The sequence below is a fragment of the Bombus huntii genome, chromosome 1 (assembly GCF_024542735.1).
Source record: "Bombus huntii isolate Logan2020A chromosome 1, iyBomHunt1.1, whole genome shotgun sequence".
Taxonomy (NCBI): Eukaryota; Metazoa; Arthropoda; class Insecta; order Hymenoptera; family Apidae; genus Bombus; species Bombus huntii.
The window spans coordinates 3,955,433-3,976,012 of record NC_066238.1 but is presented as its reverse complement, the minus strand read 5'-3'; positions in this window follow the sequence as shown (position 1 = coordinate 3,976,012).

The following is a 20,580-nucleotide window of genomic DNA, read 5'->3' as shown; positions in this document are numbered from 1 at the left end:
ATCTGATAGCCAGAGTCGCTGCCGCGGCGATCGTTTCATTGTTTGCGTTTCACCAAACGAAATATCCTGTACCAGTGGCATTGTAGTCTCCTTACGTGCCGTTTTCCACGCTGGAACACCTTTTAGTTTCATATTTCAACTATAGTTAATTACAAATTCATAATGTGCCGAATTTTATCATATACAGGATATTTCTGAAAGAATGAAACCGACATTCTACATGGAAACGTAAGTAGAGTGATATTTTTGCGTACGAAGCTTCCTTTTTAGATAAATTGAAGGCTCATATTTATACATATTTGCATTTGCATTTGTATTTGTACACGCTACTGTAATTCATAAATCACGTTATACGATTGGGGGAATTTAGAGAATTTTTATGGTGCATTAAACAGTCGCTGTAATTATATTAGTTCAGCGATTGAAAGTGCTTCTCGATGGAAAGTTTCAAGAGATATTTTGAGGATTTGATAAAAATTATAAATTGGAAGAATAGATACGGTGAAACTACAGAGGTTACGAGCGGCCTAGGAATCGCAAAGCAAGGATACCTTTGCTTAAGGAATGGAATATAAACAGCGACTCACAATCGATCATTCGGAAGATAGAAAGCAGGATATTTCGAGTCATTTAAATAGTACTACGTTAAAGTACCAATATTCTTAGTAGATTGCAATAAATATTTGCTCACCGTGAGCTTTAGACTCAACATCGATGGATTTTTACTTACGAATCCCTATTATGTGTTTCGTGTACCACAAGAAGAACACAAGCTCAAGGATAAAATCCTTCTTCCATTCGAACACCTAAAAAGAGGAAATACTATAGAAAACGTCCATGGGGCACGATCACGTTGGCAAAGAAAATTGGGATTATTCTCAGTTATTTTTACACTGATTTCTTTAGCGAGTTCTCTTTTAACAAAAAAAAATTGTTGAGTAAAAAAATACTTTAATAATTTAACATATCCGAATAGCGATACGAGCATCGCAATAATAGACAGAAAGATGAAATGAGATCACGTACTTTACTTTAAAATAAAGTTTCACACTACATCCATTTTCGATTTATTTTTTCGTGCAGTTTTTTTTTCCTTATTTTTATTTAGCTTTCTTCCGTATTGTACCATTACTTTGGAAACATCCAAAGGAAATGATTTTGAAAAAGTCACTGAACCGATCGTCGTTAGGTTGTAATTACGAGCAACGATACCTGGTAATTGCTACACTCGTAACATTTACCACGAAGAACCGTGTTGCAAGGCTGCTGCCACTTGAACTCGTTAATCGGCGTCATTACAAGTGCCGATGGCAGTTAAAGATTATCGAAGCTTCCGGATATAAGATGCAATGGGAACGTATAGGAATTGGATCGGTTACCAGGTGGAGGTGTGTATGTTACTTAATATGAACTGGAAGAGAAAATTGTTACTTAAAACTGTGGTTGAACAGATGTACACGAGTTTCTTTTCCTCGTGGAAGGTTACTCGTATCTGTACGTTGTATCGAAAGGTGTTTAAGAGTCTTTTATTTGGCACCAGGCTAAAAAGCGTCATTTTATATCGTTAAATTAAGTAGATATTATAAATTGATGTAATAATTATTGGTCTTTGCAAATTAAGCTACCGGTTTTGGATGTAACGTATATTATATTATGCGATATAATTAATCTTGCTATCAAGAAAAATACAATTTATTTCATCGTCATTTGTGGGATTTCAATAAAATTAAACGCTTCCTCTTATTAAGATATAAAAGCCGATAATTTCTCTTTCGTGTCGTTTAACTTTCTGTACATAATATGACGACAAATTTTTAACGGAGAATAATCAATATTTGTGGAAGAATTTATATAACAGACAGTTTTTCAACCCTCACCATTAGATGATAGTAACGTAAGACTATGAATCCTTATGGATTGTTTACAGATAATTTTTCCAACACATAAAAATACAAACTACCATCGGGAAATCATCCAACTATTATCAACGTGTTTTCTTAATATTCTTTTCGAAGACTACGTATCGCTTCCAGCGCAAGGAGCAAATTCATCCATCTAATGTCGCGAATGAACGAAATTATTTTACTTTATCCCATGACACTAGGTAAATGAAAATAAAACAAGGCTATATGTATCTATATAATTACTTAGTTGCCATTACTTCAATCGATAAAGATACATTTTCTCTCAACACTTTCTTGGAAGATTATGTGTCATTTTTAATGCGACAGTGACCTCCTTCGTTTCAATATCGCAAAGAAATGATACTAACGCATTTTATCTAAGGATACTAAGCAGATGGAAATAAAACTAGACCACAAAGCTACTCGATCATTTAACCAAACATAAAAGACAACCTACTATCATCAATAATCATCTAACTCGATTGCAGACTAAAGCACATTTAGTGCACTTTAGAAAAAAACAGTTTTTAAATTGAACAGTTCCTCAAGTTACACTTAATGCGTTTCTTCTTTGTTACAGCATTACGTCGCTCTGTAACTTTTACGAAATATCTGTAACTTTTGTGTATTCTAAATCGATCAACGGGGATTAACCATAGTTAAATCAACTTTGACCAAAATGTTCTATAGATGGTCATGCATACAGGTTTTCATACAATTAATACCAACATCTTTCCTCAACTACCCTCTTCAAAGGCCACGCGTCTTTTCCTTCGTTTGGTCTCGTTCAATGTCGCAAAAGAGCGACGTTGTCGCGTCTTATCCAACAATGTACCGTACCAACAGCATATTGTTCGTCGATTTCAGATTTCAGAATCGTAACGTCCACGGGTCGAACGTTGTGTGCAGCAGCCTCGTAAAACGTTGCGTGCCGGCACGGTATCAAATGCGCGAGCTCGAACACTGAAAGCTCGTTGCAATCGGCAATGAGATCTCTGACAATCGGTGACTTTGCGCTGGGCAATTCATTTCGACTTATCTGATATTCTACAGCCCTTCCCCCTCTCTCTCCCGCTTTCTCTCTTCTATTCCTCTCTTGGTACTTGAGTTCACTACGCTATTTGCTAGGTGCGTTTCACGCAGATAACTCTTGGCGCACGATCGTTTTTTCCAACAATTTATGACCGTGCAAAAGCTTCGTGGCGATACTCAATAAAGTCCGCTCGCGGATCAACGCGGATACGCATAGACATCGGCTGGTTTCTGTTACTTTTTTTTTTTTTTTCATTATGTACGCCGCGTACGGAATTTATCGCCCAATCGAGGGATCGTGGCCTCTGACGAGAAACAGAATTATCGCACACAAGGGTAAGGCGATTGTTGGACGATGGAGACGCACTGTGTATTAAAACAGCCGTCTGTCTCGACCGCGAAAAAGCCATGGGACGAGTACGCAGACTAACATCATCTAGCACTTAACTATCCAAGTTATTACACCGACTCGTGAAAGTATTTTCACACTTGCCGCAGAAAACTTTCGTGTCCACATTGTATGCATTATGCAAAATAAAATATAGTGAAATTCTATTAGCACTGTAACGAGATACGAGCGTAACGAATACATCGGTAAAATTTGAAACCAATCTGAAAATGTATAAGGAGATTAGAAGACATTTATTGCACATATATAAATTATTATGTAGCACGAATAAAAATTTTAAGCATATTAGCCATCTAAGCATGTAACAAATGTCAAATATGCGTGAATGTTAATAAGACGTACGATACGCGCTACATTTAATAACTATGACAAGTGGAAACTTAGTAATATTCATGTAATTAGTTAAGATTTAAGCGAATTAATATTAGCCTAACATTACTATTAATCTAATACAATAATAATGTTAGTTGTTTTTAGTTATTATTAACTTTACATTATTATTAGTCGTTCAATACATAATAATACATTATAATATAATAATATTATTAGGATAATGGGAATAAGATAATAAAATGTGTGGAAAAAGTTTTGAAGATTAAACACACTTCATGTGTTTATGTACTGTTCGATACATCATACGATACGCATAAAGGAAAATCTGATTAAACTCACGATAACATTTCTATTTCTTTATTTCTCAATCTGTGGTGTATAGGAATTCTAAGTATAGCTACGCATAAGTAAATGGTAAAATATTACAATATACATTTCGAACCACTTTTACAAACTATATATTCTATTAGTAACCCGAATTTTTCATTTTCTGTCTATATAGTTACAGAGTTATCTATAAATCCGTGCACTTTCGCAACAATTATCTTAAAATAATACCATACGCTGTCGCAAGGTACGAAGCCAATTCTTAGCCGCCTTTACATAGACCAGACAATATTATCTGGCTATCGTGGCACTAAAGTCGACAACAAATTGCACGGATCAATTTCGAAAAAAGCTTCGTAACAAACGATACGTAGGTGTGGACGTGTACTAATTTGCAATTTAACGGGATTATCTGTAGAATGAAGGTGAAAGAACAGATATTGGCTTGTCAGCCAATATTGGATCGCCGGAAAACAAGCATAGGAAGAGGAACTTCGATGGCAACACATGCTCGGAATACCATCGTTCTTCGCGAGTTATCACGGCAACGGTGTCCAATGCTAATATTTCGAGGTCGGTGAAACGAAGTTTGCACGTTTTCTCGTAAGAAATTATCGTGCCGTGACTACGCAGCTAGTGAGTTACGTAAATGTAATCGCACGCCACGTAATATCTCGGCGTGGAGAAAATATTTGACAGAATAGTCTGTTAATAACGACTTGTCGGCAGTCGTGATTTAACTTCCTTCTCGTCGTTTAGTGGTCCAATGGTTCTGCTATGCTCATACACGAGCGCGATATCTCGATCGATATTTCGCGCCTAGATCGTTCTAGTTTCGCTTGAAACTTAAGTGGATTAATGCGAGAGAATTTAGTCGACATGTGGTAGTAAGATGAAGTATAATACGTCGTACGCAGGTCACGCCGTCACTTTTCATATCCTAATCAGTTTTAATCGCGAACACAAGATATGTTTGTACTTTCACTTGAGTACATAAGTTTTGCAAATTTGTTGAGATTCTAAATCGAAAAAGTTAGACGAATGATGTAAATAAATGATAAAATATATACGTGTATGGTGCACTGTCTTGAATCCTAGGAAATGGCTCAGGTTTTTGTTGAAATAAATCTATGAAAAATATTTTCGAAAGAAATCTAGAAACTTGGTAACAGAATATCGGATAAAGATCTTCGCGTTAGATTGAGAGATATTTCATTAGCAAAACTTGCTTTTTTCCTCCATATCCTACTAGAAACAGTCTTCTAAAGAAATATAAACTGACATTCTCTTCTTCGTTTCAACAATTTCCTTCTAACTATGAAACATAGGATTTTCTAATTAAGTGAAAAAAACAGGACTATTAAATTCATCGATTAAACAAGACATACCTTCGTCGATAATTAGATCAATATTCGACAAAGCAACATGTAACGACAATTAGCACACGGTTAAACCGCGATGCCAATAACTTCGATTTTAGCGGATAATCGGCGTCCACGGGAAACTGGCTAATTTAGCAAGCAGGATATCCTGTCGATTGGCATCCGGTGATCATTCGATCGGCCAATCTTCTACAGAAATCAAATGACGAGGCGAAAGCCGACCAGAGCGCGCGACGCCATAAAACACGTCGTGCTAATTAACGATTAACCATGACCAGGATTCCTGGCCGGCTGGTGAAACTGGTAGCTGTTGCTGACTCGTGTAACGCCTACTACGCGTCACCCGCGAATTAAACCGGGAATCAGTGCGTGATGATTAGAACGTCGATGGGACCTGGCGCTGTACCACGCTGTTTCGATTCGCCGCCAACCGTAACCGTGGTATCACGATTCCTCTTTTCTCTTTTTCCTCTTCTGTCATTGGCCCAACAGGAAAAAAAGAAACATTTGTGCCATGATCAGATCAGAGTTGGACGTTATTCTAATTATATCGAAATACTAATGTAAGATAATATCCCGAAGAAATTCATTTTAATAGAACATCTTATCGTCGAACGTTGCCATTGAGAATGGAAGAGGAAGAAAGGTGTAGGTATTATATCCGAAAGAACAAATGTTTATTAGTACGAATACTAATCGTCTATGAATTCATAGCACACTTGAGAAAGTATTCGATTATCAATTGGGTTTCATTGGTTTGGTCAAATTATTGGAAAAGGGAGCTGCATCCATATCGCAGCTATCTCTTCAATTGTAAATTTGACAGTCTTCACATTAGGATTTGCATGGAATTAACGGATTATACAAAATTTCTCTTTCAAAGTAATCTTCTATCGTTCCGATATACGTTTCGTTAACCATATGGAAAATAAGGAAGAGGTTCAAGATTTACATAGATCAATTAACCGAGGCATAAAATTGAATCGACGCTCGTCCAAGCATCTTCATCGTCGTAACGATGATAAAGTACATCGTAATCCGTGCAAGGGCATAAATCACCAATTCACTGCGGCTAATTCGTTGAATGTCTTCGACAAATGTTTCGCGGATACCGCAAATAAGCATCCTTGGCTGTTTATGAGTGAAATCAGAGAGTCGAAAATCCCTCAACGCACAAATCCCTCAAAGGCACACAGCCCGGTGCTTTACCCAAGCACCGATCTATGGCCTATAATCAAGCAGCTACGTTAATTGAATACCGATTATGAATTACGATGCAACAGCACGATGAACCGTAATTATTGACAGATTCCGCGTTTCAGCCTGTCTGGTATCGTAAACACCGAACAGACTGGAAATATCTCGAGCGGACGTGCATTCGGATGCGACGCTTTAAAAGTCGTTCGTCGACGAAGAGTAACCACGTTTCGCGATACCAAGTCTTCGAATTAATCCGTTCTGCGTTATTACGCGATAATTGATAAGCTTTCGTGAAGCTTCATAAACTAATTGGAGAGAACGATTCCGTGATAGATCGGTGATTGTTGGTGAATTTGCCATACAATTGAATGGGCCGTACAATTAAATTAAATCCATTAAATTTCGTTTTGTAGTCACTCATCAACCACATTAAGGTAGAAGAAATTTACTGTAAATTATATATATTTAATCTTAACAAGAATTATAATAAGAATATCAGGACCTCGTTACTTTAGTTATCAGGAACGTGTAGAATATTCGTACGATTTTCTTGTGCAAGTATTAACTTAACAATTAGAGAAAATTAGAGACGTGCTCTCTACCACACAAACGATTCTCACAGATTACACTTATCTGAATCGTCGCGGGACAAACGGACTATATAATTAGACTTCGTATCATAGCCAATGGGCAATTTTCCCCGCTATGTACCGTTTTCCGTTTAAGAGCTGGCGTTCAGATTAATGGATCAGAGACTAATTAAAATTTTGTTCCAGTAAATGGAATTCTACTTTATATATTCTCCGAATCGTTTCTTACTCGTCACTGTATAAACATTCTTTCGGTTCTCAATCACTCGTGTACACGAATTCTCATCCTTACAAACACAAGACGAACCTGTTCGACGCAGATCAATGACAGATACAGCGCGGACCACCGTTTGTCAGTTTGTTAATAAAGCAGGTCGCTTGTCGGCAATTAAATTTTAGTAGATATCGTTCGGATGTTTCGTTAAACATTTCGTACATGATCGTAGAACGCGATGGAGGGTGATTTCGAAACGCCACAGCAACGGGAAACAACCAACGTTGCGAAAGGCGAAATTAAAAACCGGCAACGGACGAAGCGTCTATTGCACCTGCATCGACGACCTGGTACCAGGCGAAACGGTCGACGTGCCGAGTGGTTGGTAGTCCTGTTTTGACAGATCATAATTTATCGTGCGCTCGTAAAACCGATTCCACCAGCTACTTTCCCTCTTCTTCCTTCCACGCAGAGAGATTGACTTCGAGTTAAGCAGACGAAAAGACGTTCGAACTTCAGAGGGGAGTTTTTGCCAGACGCAGGATCTTCTCTCTTCGTTCTTTTGCATGCGATAACTAGCATCCGGGAACCTTCTGATAGATCATTCGATTTTGTAGTCAATGATAGTCCATGTAGATTCGACTGATTTTTCGATGGAAGATAATCAACAAGATTCCGATCTAACACGCAGGCAGTTGTACATAAGTTAGATTCGTAAGGTATCTTAGATCTTGACATGGTTCGCGGATCTAACACCTTTCTGGAATGGCTCTTCGAATTCAGAGTAGTATGTTAATGATTTCCGTGGTGTATACTGTTTATATCGCTGGTTATCTTTCTTCTTTTACTTTTTGTAATCAGACAGTATAAATTAATGAAAAGATATACGTGCGGGTACATTTCATACGAGAATAATTACATTTATCATTAATATCTGAGAACCTTGAATATTTAACAGCCGAAATATCTAAAAAATTTAATGTTACAAAATTCAAAATTTCAAAATTTAGAATTTGTATCTCGTTAAATATTTTGAATATATTTACTCGTACTACAAATTTATTATATATTTATACTTTCTTATACTTGGACCTATTACTACCCTCTGCACAATTTTTCACACGCAGATGCAATACTCGTTACTTAGCCACGAGCATTATGTATCAGATCGCTGAAAGACTGCACTTTCTCAATATTATCTCTATACTAAATTTTTCTGCGTAATATTTGAAAACTCTAGGATTATTTTCACTTTTTAGTATACGTACTGCCCAGTGACTGTGAACGCGTTTTTCCCGTCATCTCGCGGCACGACAATGCGCAGCCTTACAATGTAGTAGTTGGCCAACAATTCTCGGAGCAAAAAAGGAGTCACAGCGTTGTATCATTCTCGCTATGCTCCAGACTTGGCTCCAGTATACTATTTTCTGCTCGCCCGGCTTAAATTAAGGCTGAAAGGCAGACACTTTACGAACGCTGCCGAAATTCAACAAACCATGAAGACGGTGCTCATTGCGATCACGCTCCACGTGTTTTCCACAGCCATTAATATACCCCGTGATTAACGCTTTGTACCAATAACCAAACCAAGACGCTGTGAACTATGAGTAATTAATTTCCTCGTGGGATCTCTATTTATGTCGAAATTGATCGTAAAATTTCTCTTATCGCCAAGGATTCATGCGAACGGTACACGCGAAGTTAATGGAATTCGAATTAGCATTGCAAAGTAACTCAATATATTTTCTTATCCAATCACATTTAACAAGATTAACCTGTTTACAGATTTATTTACGAAAGATCGTTGTACGCTAAGTACAGGTAATTTTCGTAAGATTCTTTTTTACAGAAAGGTAAGTACGGCAACAGGACAATATCGAAATGTGATCCTTAAACGCGTAGTGACATATTGCCATTTGCTAATATGTCTATTTTTTCTAATGTAACAGGTGCATAACGTTTCACACTGTGTTCCAACACACGTATACATATTTCACGTGTTAATTTAATTTAAAATAAATGTAAGCGAACAAATTGAAAATTTGTGCACAAACAGATGATTTTTTGGCTTATTAATTTATTATCTATATAAGTTGACTGTCCTAATTACTCATAACTATTGCCTTCTTTTATAATGCATTACATTTTGGCAACAAACTACGGTATTTTTCCTAGCAAAAAGATACGAAAGTAAAATTAATTCTGTTAGTTATTATTTTTCTATGATTTTGTACGTATAATGATTTTCCCTGCACATAAATTTACCATTTCTAGATATTTTATCATTAAGCATTATATTGCAACATTATGCATTTAACGTCTAAGTAATTACTGCACTTTGAAGCTTCGTTATTTCGTACCAAACTTGCGAAGAAATATTCCGTCTTTTAATTACATAAAATCGACGAAGAAAAATATATCACAATTTTATACGTGTATCAAAGGTAAGTTACCAGTACGCATTTATTAGTAAATTTTCCTACACAACGAAGACAATAAAACGAATAAATCCCGATATGTAAATTTTATAAATTATAGTAGGTCGTCATATTTGCATATTAAAATATACACTAAATAAATACGAGACTTTATTCGGTGAATAAATTTCTAATATATAACAACTGTTCTCTTCCTACGAATAGCTCCGAAGTATACTAATAACACTAATTCAACCGATACTATTAAAAGTGATAAGATGTTATTATAGTAGATAGTTCGACGTTCAAGAGACTTTAGGTCATCTGTTTGCCTGCTGTGTCACAAAAAATTTAACGCGTTTCCATACGTCCATCTAACATCCATAATTTCATCGACAATTCATGCGAACCAACAAGAAATTGAAATAACACGCGTTTAACTAAATTATCCATCTACCACGATTTTTTCACAGTGCATAGCCAGTCGTTACGAGCTCATCTATAGTCCACGGCTAGTTCTTAAGCAGAATGCATCTCATAACCAGGACTTTGAAATGGACGACGATTTTACGAGCGGTTGGTCGTCAGTGTTTTATAACTACGCGTGTGCATATTACACGCGGTCAAAACAGGCACCGTGACGACGGTGTCACGACTGTCGTGTATTAAATTTTTACGTTTCAATTAGAAACCTAACTTACGTGGCTGTTAGCTGGAATTTTCAAAATACCCAAAGGGAACCCCCGTTGAGTCACTCGGAGAGAAGGCAACGTACCTCTCGTTTCTTCCTCTTCCTCTTCCTCTTCGTCTCTCGACGTTCAACTCTCTTTCGCTCTCTAGGTCGACTATTATTTTCCGATTTCTTCTTTTCCATCCCTCATATCGTTTCCTTTTTTCTCTCTCTCTCTCTTTCTTTTCTCGTTGACAAAGGATAGTTTAAAGAAGGGAATCCGGTCGCGATTTCTCGCGAGCAATGTAAATTTTTACGTTCTAATTATACGGCACGTACGTCCCTGGAATTCGTAAGGGCGCTGTCCGGACTCGAGATGGATGGCCTCAGTTTTTTGCGGCACGGTGAACGACCAGAGCCAAGGAGGAGGCGTCTGGAGCGCAAGTTAACTTCCACTCGGACGATGATCCCGGTCGCGTGCATGTAAAAGCTTCCCTGTCGATTTCGTGCGACCTGGACATTTACCAGTGTTTTCTTCGGGTATTCTTTCAGCGAACCTTCCCGTTTGTTTGTGCATTTCTTTCTTTTATCAAAGGAATCTAAGACTCTATGAAGAGGTTGTTATTATTTGTCATTTTTATGAATATAATTTAAGAATGGAATCTAAATGGAACCTAATTGCGTCACGCATTTCATCCAGTATATCTATGCATTTTTGCACCATCAAATTTCCCATAAATGTATAAAGATCTATAGTCCAATTGTCTTTTTTATTATTTTCATAGCTATTGTATTGGTATTGTAATCGTATTGTAATGGTGAGTGTGTTGTATTACAATGTGTAAATTTTGTTATCACTTAATCTACGGTGGTTTGAAAAAATCATCAGCATGATTCATTTTACGACAGTCAATATTTTTCTAAATGCCTTTACGTGATCCAAGCATAACAATCCGTAATTCTTAGATATGTACTTTACTTCTTGTAGTCTATGTTACTTCAACGATCATATAAAATTCTTATTTACACAAGATGAATTTCTATTTATATTATAATTCCAAAGATCGTACTATATGTGGGTACCATAATCTCTATTGCTACCTATTATGTTATTAGCTATAAAAAATAATTATCGAACAGTAGTTGGTTTCTTTATCGAGGCAGGAATTTATGTTTCAGGACGTAGCCAGTCTGAGAATACCTTGTGCCATTTTCAGATCCGGATTTTACGCTGGATTAATTTACGTGGACCGCGAGAAGGGGTGATTATTTTTCCGTGTTACGATGCATTAACGAAAATACGCGGCTCAGACATTGTAATTGCAAATGGTCCCTTCTATTGTGAAGTGTCCATCGCATAAATCACGCCCGCTTCGCAATTCTGCTTTTTATGAAGCTCGTATTTCATTGCATCTCGCGGAATGGATTCCTCTCGTAGAAAGAAGCTTCGTAAATCAAAAGTATAAAAACTGTGCGGACCATAATAATATATGCCTCATTTACAACTTAATCAACAACATCGTAGCTTACCTGACAAATTTGTAACTCTACAGGTACAATGTTTCAATTCGGTTATCTCTTCTTTCTTCGGAGAAATTTTTTGAATATTGCGAACTTCCTATTCTTGCACTTGCAAACAACGAGCAAGATTTAGAGAAAAATAGGAAAATTATGTTTGAGTAATATTATTTGCAGGTAGAATAGGTAACGTTGAATCGTAAATGATGAGCAATAGCTTGAGTCAAGCAACCTTTTGATTTATATTTCATATTTTTTATGATAAAGACCATCAATGATATTTATCACGAAAGATATAGAATACGAGTTAACATTAAATAAAAATTTAGTGACCTACCCTAAACTCGATCAAATGTTTTCCTAGTCATCTACCACCCTCATGATAACCAGTTTCAAGTTAATAAATACGAACTACCAAATTCATCAGTATGGTACATTTCGAATACTTTGTTTAGAGAAGAAAATAGAAAAATAGAATATAGAAATACCTTTAGCAAGATCGATTTTCGTAGATGATACAAAACTGATTAGAAACTTACATGTAAACTTATCTTCATAACATGTATCATAATCATATCACGTCATATGTATTAAAGGTGGATAATTTTAATATTAAATTTAGAAGACCCACATTCCTCTCCAAATATCCGCGTACGAAATAGGAAATCTTCAGAAAATACCATTATCCCCTGTATTACCGCATTACCGTCTCCCACTTCCCTTAAAATTCCACAAGAACTACAATATTTCAAACCACCCAGTATGCATCGACGTCCTCCACATCTCCATAAACCACGCGAGATCACGCCATACAGAAACCAATAGACGAAACCATATTCAGCCTCTTATCACGAAATGCGAAGATTTCTCATAGAAAGCGAACCTCTCGAGAACTTTCGCCTTATCCACCGTTCAGTTCGATTCAAAGGAAACGTCAAAAACGCGTTCCATAAATTCCGGTGTCTCGTTTGTCGCCGGTGGTGAACGTAATAACCGGCAGCGCACGAGTGGACGGCAGGGTTGTTGCATCCGGCAAAATGTTGTTACTAATCTCGATCGTGCTCGCTATAAATCGTGGCTCCGCTTTTTTCCCTCCCCCTCCCTTTCCCCTCTCCTTTCTTCTCCCTCTCACTTCGTTCCTCTTTCTACATCGAAAGTCCACCGTTTTCGTTTCACGTCCGTGGCGCGGTAGTTCGGTTTAGTGCATCGGAAATATGTTAGCATTATAAGGGCGTACGCGCGATAAATCACGCTCACCTTAAAGTTTATCGCGCCGGGACGCCGGGTATATCGCGGCCGTTCCCGCGTCGAAGCCACGACGATTAAGTTTTTGCGAGCGTTGGTGGTCCGATCGTCCGCGCCTAAGCGCTTTCACAGGACCAAGCGGACGCAACGCGCGCGCTGTGCCCCAGCTCCTTCGGATTTCCGAGAGATAGTTTCACCGCGAGCGTGGATATTTACGGGCGCTTAGAGGCCCTGGGTGTGGTTAGGCCGTAGCACGTAAACGCCGCGGCGGCAACGCGCGTCCGCCTATGGTAAAATACGTATATACGTGGGATATTACTCAGAGAAAGGGCTATCGGAACTGACGTCTCGCGAGGGATCAGCGTTTCACACAGACACCATTTACACCGGTTCTCGACGGCTAGTGGCCAATTGGGAAACTAGGGCTGCTCGCTTTTGGTTAATTGGATCATTTCACATTCTTGTTGCGGAAAAGATGCAAGTGGAAACTGTTAGTTTCTTTATCAATTCGAGAAATTTTATGGGGAAATTAGCTAGGCAATGGAGTATTAACTCTTTTCGGTACAGTGAAGTAACTTTCGTATCTGTTCTATTCGATAATTTTCATGCCACTGTATCGTCGATAAATATACAGGTATTTTGTAAAAAGTAGGAAACCTTCCTTTTTTTATGATTAATAAAGGTGTAAGAAAAGCTGTTCTTAAAGAAGAAAATTTGTCATGTTAATGTTGAAACATTCTTTGGATTTTGTATTTGAAAGAGCTGGAATGTTATCATCAAATGAAATTACGTTGACGTTATCATGAGCGAAATTACACTTTCAGACACTTAAAGACACTTTCCGGACAACTTAATATAATATCACATATAAAATTATTTTTCAATATTTTTATCTCAAAGACAAACAGAAATGTCAAAAGGTTACGCTCATTATTAATTGAAAATTTCGCATTGTTTATTTTTCATTAAAGTAATATTTGTTGATAGATTGTAAACATCTCATATTTTAAATATAAGACATAGCTAAATATCTGAAATAATTGACAGGAAATCGTGGACGATATTTAAATGTATATGTTTCGAATTGTAACAAGCCATATGGATTTGTTTTGCAGCTCACGTGACAATTCAATTTCTCGAACGAGTGGCATTCACGAGCTTGGTTCGTGTAAAAAGCATCGGTCAGAAATGGACCAAGCACAACACACAGAGCAACACGCCTTCTGACAGCAATTATTGATATTTATACGTACCCGTAAACTGTCAGCCAGAATTATTTACGATGAAGAGTCTGTGGTGAACACTAAAATATGTTTTACTGTCGCAACGCGTCGACACTGTGTCGAGATTCTGTGGGCGTCGCAATGGTAACGCGAGTGTACTCACGGAAAGAAAGATATTATTTTCAAACTTAAATCAAAGTTGAAAGGTTGCCTTATTAAAGCGAGCATAACGCGCATTCTTTTTACGAGCGTTGATGTTGGATACTTTCCGCTCACATTTCTCTGAATTTTTCCCGCATATTTTATGGACACGTTATCCTTAGATCGAAGGAAGATTCGTGCTTAGTTGGCTTAAGGAATATTTACCATAATTTTTCTAATGATCTGCTTTTAACTGACTTTGTAATTTATCACGAACATTGATTACTAACGTGAAATTTATCCATTTCAATTTTGTAGATTAACAGAATGTCACACTTTGCTGAAACGCGTTAACTTTGGCTTTAACGTTAACCGAGAATTTTGCACTCCTCTTATTTACTAACATCTTGTACATAATCAATTTACGTATTAAATATTGAAAAAAAGTCGAGCCATAGAATGAGATGATACGCAGACAAGAAATTGATTTCAACGAAATGAACGTTGTCACCGATAGCATCGGTATTAGAAAAAAATATTCAATCATCGTGGCACCTTCGTGCCGCTGTTATTTGCCACAGACGTTAACACGCACGAAACTAGGTGCCATTATTATTATGACCAGCATGTTGTTCACATACATAATACGAAACTGCTCGATCAACGATAATCTCCAAATTTCCGGCGTCGTCAATCCTGTCAGATCGTGGAACCGACGTCAACTTGACTACCCTCGGCGAAATGTTGGTACACGGCCCTCTCATGAAATTCAATGACCTCTAATTACAATGATTCGATAAAGATTGGCCCGCTAACAAGGACATTTTCTTCGTTCGACCAGACTTCCTGTGCTACTAGCGTTCCCGAGACGATTCAAAATCACCATGTCGTTCTATGACATTGCTTGTACGTGAGTATGACTGCCGCTTCGACGAGATATCGTGTAAGGAGATAGTGCAAATTAATATAATTGAAAAATAAAAATTGCTTATAAAAATTGGTTGAGTGTATCGACAAGATATTTAGGATCGATATTATGATCGAAAATAATAGGGGATGTGTGTATTTAAAAATTACAATACTCGTTTGTTGAAATTGATAATGGGTAAATGTTTTCATTTTTTGATGTACGTATGTCGATATAGTTATGATCACAGATATACTGGTCATTGGTTCATTTTAAGTATTTAACTTGGGGTTGAAGCGTTTGAGTTTTCAAAAATCGAAAGAATTCTTCGCGTGAAAAATTGTATATGTTGAATTTAATCGATAGAAACGATCTTTGTACTTTTGAAATAATACAAGACCAGAACGATTATTATTAAAACGACAATGATATCAGCGTTAGAATATTCAGAATTAAAACTGTCAAAGTGCACTTGCTCTTACGGTATATCCAATTTTGACACTAACAAACAGTCGAAGAAGAAATCTGAAGGAAGTTCAAATTACTACCGTTTAGCAAAGGATTACAAAATTCTAAAAAAGAAATCTAAGATCCAGAACTAATAATTTGTCGACTCAGCAATATTATCAATTACCAAATTATCCTGCACCATGTCCCAATTCCATTACTGCAGAGACCACGGTGTAGACACTTACTAGTAAAACAACGTGTAATTTGCGAATATACAAAATAACTGTTCGCTAAAAAAAAAAAAAAAAAAAAAAACAGCGCCAAGCCTATAAGAATATTTTGAAAAAGGCCATCAGCGAAATTGCTCATGAGGAACATCTCATCTCGAACGCGAGCTGGCACAGATGGGGCGATTATTACTCCGCGTGGTAAGGTGAATACCGTCGGCGTGAAAATTGCCGATGCAAGAAGCGTGCGCGTCGCGCAAGAATTAAAACGCGATCCGATGCCTCGTGTGTCGCGGTCAATTTCGGGTAATGGTGATAAATTACGGCGATGATGGTTTCAAATTCTTTCAGCCGTGGTACCGGGAATCACGAGCAATTCGTCGATGCCAACCGATCGTGGAAGCCGCTTCCCGTATCCAGGCGGCGTGCGTCGAACGCTTGAACACGTTCAGGCCGAAGTATCGTTCCGTGATCGCGCGACACTTCCAAAAGCCCGATGAAATCGGCCGTAATTGCACGTAGGAAGGCAGGTGATCTGAAGAAAAAGGGGGACACAACATCGGGACCGTCCAATTTGCGCTCGCATCTGCCTAACGACAGCCGGCGTTGACGAAATGTAAATTGACCGCCGGCGGATCGGCACCAAGGTTAGACGAGCGTTGATCGACCAGTACCGATCGTTTTGGGCAAAGCGTAACGAAATCGAAACGGCTCGACTTCGATGCCGATCGCGGACCGACGAGGAGGATGTTTCCTGATGAGGAGTCCCGAAACGATGGCTAATTACTGGACGAAGAATAATTGCGCGGGATCGCGATCCGATAATGAATGACAAATTATCGGAGTTTCTGGGTGATGGTTCGTGTTATAATTAGTCGGCTTTATGGGTTTCAGGACTCGAATATATTGTAGAAAGTAAAAAAGGACAGAGGGATTTGAGTAGAAGAAAGAAGTACAGTAAAACTAATCGAACACGTTAGGAGATAGGTAATGCATGTGCAGTAACTGGTGTTCATAACAGAGAAGTTTATTGGTTTTCTCCGGTATATATGATTATCGTTCATATTATAGATAATAAACGCTTGCATTTGGCATTTAGATAGATAGATTGAATCGACAATTCATGTAATTAAATACTATCATAAAATTTCGCTAATAAATGGATTAGATATCCTATTTTCTTTTTCTTTTTCGTCAGCGTTGAGTAAAGAATTTCTAGTAAGTTATCTAATTTCTAGTAAGTTATCTAGTAAGTTTCTAGTAAGTAAACTTATCTATTTTATTATTTCCTATTATTAACACTCTTAATCCATACTATTATCGAATTTATATTAAAACTTTCGAAAAAATCCCATTAATTATTTTGTATCTATACGCTTTACATTATACAATGAGGAAGATAAAACAGGAAAAAGTGATCAGGTTCCACCAGTACGTTCACCTCGTTCCAGGTTAATTAAAGCACTTAGCGACTTGCTATAAAATCACGAAGAAACCACACCGGCGTTCGTAAATTAATTCGTGGTTCTGATCAGCTATTAACCGATATGCTCGTGGATTCTAAACCTATATACTTTATGCTGCTCCGATGTACATACATTTTTGAAAGTCGAGAAATTGTTGCGGGTGCAATGGCAAGCAACGATAACAGGGTAAAGCAATGAACTTGAGAATATATGGAATTGCTTTTCGATCCTCGTTTCTGTACGGTGACCACGAAATATATGTATTGAACGGTGAGATATGTATATTGGCACATAAATATGTAATTTTCAGTTGCTTCTTTTGGCGTTATATCTGTACTTGTGACAGATAATACAGTTAAAAAATAATTATGTTAAATAAGAATTAAGTTATAATACCAAGTGCAAGTATAAGTGTTAGATTTGACAATATTTGTACGAAATTCATTTTATGAATTTTTTTTTTTTTGATCAATTAGGAGAATTATGGTCTTAAAAAATTTTTGCGAGACACAAAGATTATGAACAACTAAATGAGAATTATAATCTTAAAGATTAAAGCTTGGATGGAACATGAAAATTACAAGAAATTCTTATATATTGATGCAATATTTTCATTGTAAGAAACTGGATATATTTTTATCCTCTACGTTCCAACAAAAATATTTACTTTCCTATGTATACTACAAAAATATACGAATTATTACAGACAGAATAATAAATATCAATGTTCCTCCTCGTACGAAACGTACTCATACAAAAAGCTCGCAAACATTGATTATAAACCATTTCCAATATGAATACTCTCTCCTCGATATTTACAAAACGCCTCAAGATTTCAATTACACGTTAAGAAAACCATTTCCTATTTTTCCTATACAAATAGCCAATTTAACAGGAAAAGTTCCGACTAATTTCAGTCACGATGTACATATGTTAATCAGATCCAGTTATTCATAAAACAAACGTAACAGTTATTCATAAAATAAATCCTCGGAGTTTCTCGAAGTTCCAACAAAATTTACGATGGAAATTCACGCTGTTAGCTGGCGACACGTGGCTATTCCACGCTGTCTTCGATCCCTGGGTGACTCTCGATTCAGCAAGACTCGAGAGATACCACCAACGGCGAGCTTTCTTTCTGTGAAGATTTTCTGCGTGAAGGGTCTGTCAGCGGACCGAATCTATTATTACGCCTGTCTTCGTTGTAATTAATTATGATTGCGGCGTGTGCCTTCGAGTACGGAGTCGTTCCCGGGGCATCCTGTCGACGCTATGGCTCCTACGCATTCGTGTTTCTTTCGTCCTGCTCGACTACACGAACTCGAGACCGACAACGATCTCTCGCTGCTTCATCGTCAAATTTGTCACTTTACATTTGTTTTGCTCTTAAATCGAAAAGATATTTGAACTTGTGAAAGATCAGGGATATTCGTTGATATGTTTTTAGTGTAACGAAGACCTTTTGTGGTAGTTTCATTTTATTCATTTTAATGGATTATTTACTTATAATTAATTGCACGATTAAGAAGTTATGTGTAATTTTGATTTACTTTGTTCTTTAAATTATTTGACTAGATTTTAATGTTCAGAAATGCTAGGACGCTTGAATGGTTTGGCAATTACGAAATCTCCAATTTAAAAGAATTATCCATGATCTGTATGACGATTTGTATGGTCCTAAAAAGTGAAGCGTACTATTATACGTAGATACAAATACTTATAAAAGTGTGGAGATTCGTAACAAAGCACTATATATAAATCATTCCTAGAAAAAAATGCTCCAAACATCGCTTTATCGAGAAACATCGCGACAATACAGTTGTAGCTATTTTCACAGATGCAAGAAACGAACAGGGTGTTTTCAAGTGACTTCTCGAACGAACCTGGCGCGTTATAAGCTTTCGAATAAGCCTCTGAGAGATTCGGCGGAAAGTAAAGTGTAATTCCATTGAAATTGATCGAAGTTTTTAAAATGATACTTGCAATTAGAAAATATGAAAGGTTTAAGATAAATTAAAATTAATAGGGATATACTACGTAACAGATATTAGATATTTGTTGGGTAAAATGAAATCAATCAAACTTCTTAAAATATCTACAATTAAAAAGTATAAGGAATTTAACGTAAAACAAAATCAATACAGATATAACACAAATATATACAACAAACATACATGAGTATAGATACATATAATGCACGTAATATGCAAACATATATGTATAAGATTTAACGATAAGCTATGGATAGTTCTCCTCGAAATCAATTAAATACTCGAGTCCTCGATTATATTTCCACGTTTATAAATACCTGTAGAAGTACGAATTCTTTCTTCCCCTATTTTACCTAACATACCTTCTATGACGTATCTTTTTTCCTTCATATTGATACATACATGTACAGTACGTATTTCGTGTATCGGTAGTACATAATTGTACACAGCAAACACAGAGCGATACGAGTGTTTTAAAGCAATAAGGTAAATTAAAAATAATAAATCAAATTAGAAATTAAATTAGAAATAATATCCCAAAGACTATTTACACGGCAAACAACAATTTAAAGAACACAAGCACAGTGCAATCCAAAGGACGATAAAATACAATAAAAATGTCCATAATAAAATATAATGGAAGGTAATATACAAAGCAATAAAGCACGATTAGGAAATGAATTCCAATGTCTGTCGTAAGATCTGGACAAGTAGCAACGAATCAAAGGTCGCGAATGCATGATGGTTGTAGGCCAGGTCGTGAAGGTGCAGAGTCGTTGAGTACGTCTTCGAGTGGGTTCCTGGAATTAGTTCTCCACGTCTTAGGTGTAGGATACGGACGTTTGTCCTACGGGCATATAAGTATATACTGGCTGGCAACAATGGCGGATTCCAAGTGGCCCTTAAAACGGCTCTAATAATTTATATGCTTAAA